The sequence below is a fragment of the Ahaetulla prasina genome, chromosome 2 (genome assembly GCF_028640845.1).
Source record: "Ahaetulla prasina isolate Xishuangbanna chromosome 2, ASM2864084v1, whole genome shotgun sequence".
NCBI classification, from domain to species: Eukaryota; Metazoa; Chordata; class Lepidosauria; order Squamata; family Colubridae; genus Ahaetulla; species Ahaetulla prasina.
In genome coordinates, this window is record NC_080540.1 from 232,356,253 (window position 1) to 232,362,252 (window position 6,000).

The following is a 6,000-nucleotide window of genomic DNA, read 5'->3' on the forward strand; positions in this document are numbered from 1 at the left end:
ATGTAATGCCCCTATATGGTGAAGGAGCATCTGCTAGAACTAGAACAAAAAGTAGAACTGGGCAGTTCTTCTCAGAACACTAATCTGATCTCTTGCAGAGGGACTTTGGAACCGGATTAAGGCAAATACTGTTTCAGATTCACCTTTAGCTTTGCTGCAATGGTACTGATCAATATAGGTAGGAAGTCCCAAGCTATTCTAAGTTTGAAAGTATTTTCAGTACATTCCATTCATAATTCAGCTACAGATAGTCATGTAATTAGCAGCCCATAAGCTTTTAACTGGAATAACATCCATGGGGCCCATTTCCTTCCAAGCAAAAGGTTATCCACAAGCACACACATACTTGTGCACTTACACACATACACCAAATGATATTTAACTTAAATAAACCAAAGGAAAAAAGTTAAGACTTGAGCTTTGAGGGATACCCCCATAGCAACTGGCCAGGATTTGTTTGTTTGTTTGTTTGTTTTTGTTCAATCCCCAAAAATGCAGCATGACCTAAAAATTATGATGTAGGAGATTTGTACTCATCTGTTAATCAGCTGATTAGTTCACTGGGAATTCTTGGTATTTTCTAAAATAGAAATAAACAGTCTGGTGCTGAGCCATTTTGAAAATAATTCACACTTGGAAAGTGAAAAAGATAGTCCTATGATGTACTATGCCTCCTTATTGTTAAATAATGCAAAATCTATATTTTGCAAATATAAGTGCAAATATTACACTTAATTAATAATTAATATTACACTAATATTATAATTAATATTACACTCCCACCGACCCGTACGCTCTCATAGAGACGGTCTCCTCAGGGTGCCGTCCGCCAAACAGTGTCGGCTGGTGGCCCCCAGGGGTAGGGCCTTCTCTGTGGGAGCATCGACGCCCTGGAATGAACTCCCCCCTGGCCTACGTCAAGTGCCTGATCTTCGGACCTTCCGTCGTGAGCTAAAAACATACTTATTTACTCAAGCGGGACTGGCATAATAGTTTGATTTTACATTGGGGTTTTATTAATATTCTTAAATATTTTAAATTTTAATTTTAATTATTAGCCATTTTTGTAATTTTGCTATGTTTTAATTTGTTTTAATTGTACATATCTTGTATTTTATTTCTGGCTGTACACCGCCCTGAGTCCTTCGGGAGAAGGGCGGTATAAAAATTTAATAAATAATAATAATAATAATTAACCTAGGAAGAATGTTATATGTGAGAACCTCCATGTTTTATCCTAGGTAGAGCCTAGAAATTTAACATCAGTGTTGCCAATGTGGTGTACAATATACATATTTATTTCTGATGGGAAACTAGGAATTCTTTAAGTTTAGCATTATTGTAACATTGTATCACATATAACTGACACATTAGGTACTTGTGAACTGCCAGAAGAAAAGATCTTGCAGATCTCTACTTTTTCAGCAAAATTTAATTGCAGGATGGCATTATGGAAATCTGTCATGAACTAACGTGTAAATAAACTACAAATACCAGTGAGAAAGAAAACCATTTTTTTTTCTTTTTCATTATCAGAAATTGCTGCTTATCTTTTTAGTATGATTCCATTTATCCTAAAGACTAAAATATAGTTAAAGTTGTTTTCCCTCAGGGCTTAGGGTAGGGTGAGGCCCAGTAGTCGGTTTCAATTTTGTTTGCTACTGGTTTGCTCGCAGGCATATGCACATGCACAGAGATGTAAGGCTGGTAGGCAGAGTCTCCCGCCAATCCGGGGTGAACCAATAGCAATCCACCACTGTTGAGGCCACAACCAATAGTTGTGGTTTTCTTTGTATTGAGAAGTATTAGTTTCATGCCAGGAATTGTTGATATTTATTCTTTCATTGATGAATATTTATTTTTGTTGCTCTAAATCATGTAATTATGGTTCATAAGATGGGCAGCTATATGGGGTAGTGGGTGAGGGAGGGAGGGAGGGAGAGAGAATAAAACAATGGAAATAATTTGAATTATAACTGTGGGTGAGAGATAATATTCCTTTCTCTGAGACCAAAACTAGTTAGCCCAGGTTGGTGTTTGCTTAATCAGAATCCATTTTAGTTTCTATATGGATGTCTTCCAGCAGTATATTTCTGGCTGAGGAATTCTGGGAGGTGAAGTCCACATGTCTTAAAGTTGCCAAAGTTGAGAAATACTCTCCATGATATGAATAGTGACTTTGAGGCATAGGAAAAATATTTTAATTGAAAAGTAAGTGACTCTAGGAAGTGCACTGTGGTAAACATTATCTGGATGATAAAATTATAATTCCCAATGTGTTTGCACATTTTCTGAAATAAAAACATAGGTCAAGAATGATTCTAACCAATGAATCTGCCCCAGGAAGGTAGATCAAACTAGTAGCCCAATGTACTGCTTCTATTTTAAAGCTATAGGAACAGAACCTTGTAAGTCTGAATGCACTTCCCACCTCCTTCCCCTCATCTTTATGAGGACTAGGATTGTCTGAGCATCTTCCTTAGAAACACAATTCTTGAGCCATTATTTTAGTCTCATGTCCATGAAAAACTATATGAGCAAGGAAGACACATGAGAATGGTGCCTGTGAAAGACCTGTAAAAAGAGTCTACTTTTGCCTCCTGTGAGCTCCAGAACATCTATTTTTGGCCTGCAGTTCTTGATTGGTTTCTCCAAAGCGAATCCAGCTTTCATGTGTGAACAAGATTCCCTGTTCCTCATCTTAGTCAACACATAGCAAAGCGTCATTTTAACATTGCTGGCAGTGTTCCCATTGCTCAATAGTATTTAGGCTCTGTAAAGTACTTTCTGGGTAACTCACTCACACGTACCCTTTTCCCTCAGAGAAAGCCTTGTCAAAGCAAACGATCCACCTATATAACAAGAATGAACTTTTCTCTATTTGTTACTTTCCAGGGCTGAGTCCAAACATGTTTCTTTTCAAGGAAATAAGCTTTCCAACTCAGGCAAATGGAAAATCAATCTGTCTTACCAGCTGAAAACTACACTGACAGAATTTATAGCTTCACTACCGCATCCTTCCTCTGCAAGATGTATACCCAAGGTGAATATGCATGAAATTCTCCTCCGCTGATGAGCAGACGTGCTTGAAGAGAAAAACAGCTACTAGAATACAGGCAGATTTGGTACCCTTCACCTGAAATACACCGGAAAAGAGAAAGTTTCTTCAAACAGCAGCAAAGAAGACTGCATAAAGAAAAAGCAGAAGTCTTTTAAGTTCTATAATGTATGGTAGAGTTCATTGCCGTCAACTGTGCACTTTCTAGAATCCATACTGGCTGGGTATTTATAGGGATTACAGAAGCAGGATTGGTTTATTGTTAATCATCAAAGAAATATCTCTGTTGATCTGTAGCAAGATATCCTCATGGTTGGTTTAAGTATGATTAATTCAACTATTCCTTCACGTGAGGCCCTAGGAAATAGCTGTTGTCCTGGGAAATAGCTGTTGTCAGGAGATTGGCCAAAGATGCTCTAATAATATTGTATAATCACACATGTAACACCTAGGCTGAGTTTGCTGGGCTATCTAGTTTGTGGTTCAATGTGTTGCATAATTACAACCTATTTTAGTCACATTCTAGTTATTGTACTGGTTTTGATCAACATTTTTGGGAATGGTGAAAATGTCACCTAAAAATTCTAAATGTTTATAGACATAGATAATTATTGTAGCCATGACTACGGTTGATTTATCTATCATATTCACCTAAAAAATAACGTAGACAAAACAAATTGTCACTATCATTAAAAATGTAGAGAAGAAATTAATTCTATTCCTTCTTCCCCTTAATTACATTGGGAATGCAGAGCATGCATAAGTTTTATAGAATATGTTTTATGTAGTTAGTTTTACATCTGTTGTTGAGGTTTCTGAGGTAGCCAATTAAAATAATGCTATCAGATAATCTGTGATATAGTTAAAAAAATATTGATTTGTACTTAGGCAAACAACTTGATTAAAGTCTTCACATAAGGTAGCTTGATTCTCAACTCTTCAGATATTTGACCTTCCTTTAGTAACTGGCTAACAGCAGAATCTCTGAAGATTCAGCATAGTTAGAGAAAAACATTATTGCTACCTAAAAAACCCCCATATCTACACAGAAAAAACAACTACAATGAAGATAGAAATCCATACGCATGCTTGTTTACAGGGACAACTTTAAACTAAGTCCAAGTAGGCACTGGCCGAGGGCACTAACTTCACCCCTTCTTGCAAAAACAAAAGCCACAAGAAAAAAATGACTTATTGACTTATTATTGACTTATTCTCTGTGACACCAGAGAGCAGGACAAGAAGTAATGAGTGGAAACTTTTTAAAGGGAGATCCAACCTAGAAGTAATGAGAAATTTTCTAATAGTGAGAACAATTAGGCTGGACAACCATTTGACTGGGATGATATAAGGCTCCTGCACTGAGCAGAGAGTTGGACTAGATTATCTCCAAGATGTTTTAGCCTCCGATTCTAAATAAAATAGTTTACATTTCATCTACCTTTCAAGAATTAATGCAGGCTTATTGGTATTTTCGTTCTCAGCCATTTTCAATTGACTATGACTTGCGACTCTGCTCTAGCATAATGATGGACCAAACTGTGATTGCCAAAGTCACAACACACAAAGCAGATGTTGATTGATTTAAAAATGTCAGCTTCCTGGCTGGTACTGGCCACTCAGGCGGTGACACGAGGCTGGCTCCAGAGGATTATCAACGCTTCTTTATTGGAAGGGTTTTCCTGCCGCCTTGAAAGAGGCGGTGGTGAGACCCTCCTTAAGAAGCCCTCCTGGACCCAGCTATTTTGGGTAACTATCGTCAGTCTCCAACCTTCGCTTTGTTGCGAAGGTTGTAGAGAGTGCCGTGGCGCGACAGCTACCCCAATACCTGGATGAAGATGTCTATCTAGACCCGGTCCAGTGCGGCTTCCGACGCGGATACAGCACGGAGACAGCTTTGGTCGCATTGGTTGATGATCTCTGGAGGGCCAGGGACAGGGGTTATTCCTCTGCCCTGGTCCTATTAGATCTCTCGGCGTTGATACCATCGACCATGGTACCCTCCTGCGCCGGCTGGGGGGATTGGGAGTGGGAGGCATCGTATATCGGTGGTTCCCCCCCTATCTCTCCGCCGAGACGCAGACGGTGTTGACGGGGGGGCAGAGGTCGACCGCGAGGGGCCTCACTTGTGGGGTCCCACAGGGTCGATTCTCTCGCCCTGTTGTTCAACATCTACATGAAGCCGCTGGGCGAGATCATCAGTGGTTTCGGGGTGAGATACCAGCAGTACGCTGACGATACCCAGCTGTACTTTTCCACCCCGGGCCACCCCAATGAAGTTGTTGAAGTGCTGTCCCGGTGTTTGGAAGCCGTACGGGTCTGGATGGGGGGAAACAGGCTCAAGCTTAATCCTCCAAGACGGAGTGGCTGTGGATGCCGGCATCCCGATTCAGTCAGCTGCAGCCGCAGCTGGCTGTCGGAGGCGAGTTATTGGCCCCAAAGGATAGGGTGCGCAACTTAGGTGTCCTCCTGGATGATCGGCTGTCGTTTGAAGATCATTTGACGGCCATCTCCAGGGGGGCCTTCCACCAGGTTCGCCTGGTTCGGCAGTTGCGCCCCTTCCTTGATCGGGATGCCTTATGCACGGTCACTCATGCGCTCGTTACCTCTCGCTTGGATTACTGTAATGCTCTCTACATGGGGCTCCCTTGAAGTGCACTCGGAGGCTTCAGTTAGTCAGAATGCAGCTGCGGGTGATAGAGGGAGCTACGTAGCTCCCATGTAACACCGCTCCTGCGCAGACTGCACTGGCTGCCTGTGGCCTTTCGAGTGCGCTTTAAGGTGTTGGTGACGACCTTTAAAGCGCTCCATGGCTTAGGACCTGGGTACTTACGGGACCGCCTGCTGTTACCACACGCCTCCCACCGACCCGTACGCTCCCATAGAGAGGGACTTCTCAGGGTGCCGTCCGCCAAACAATGTCGGCTGGCGGCCCCCAGGGG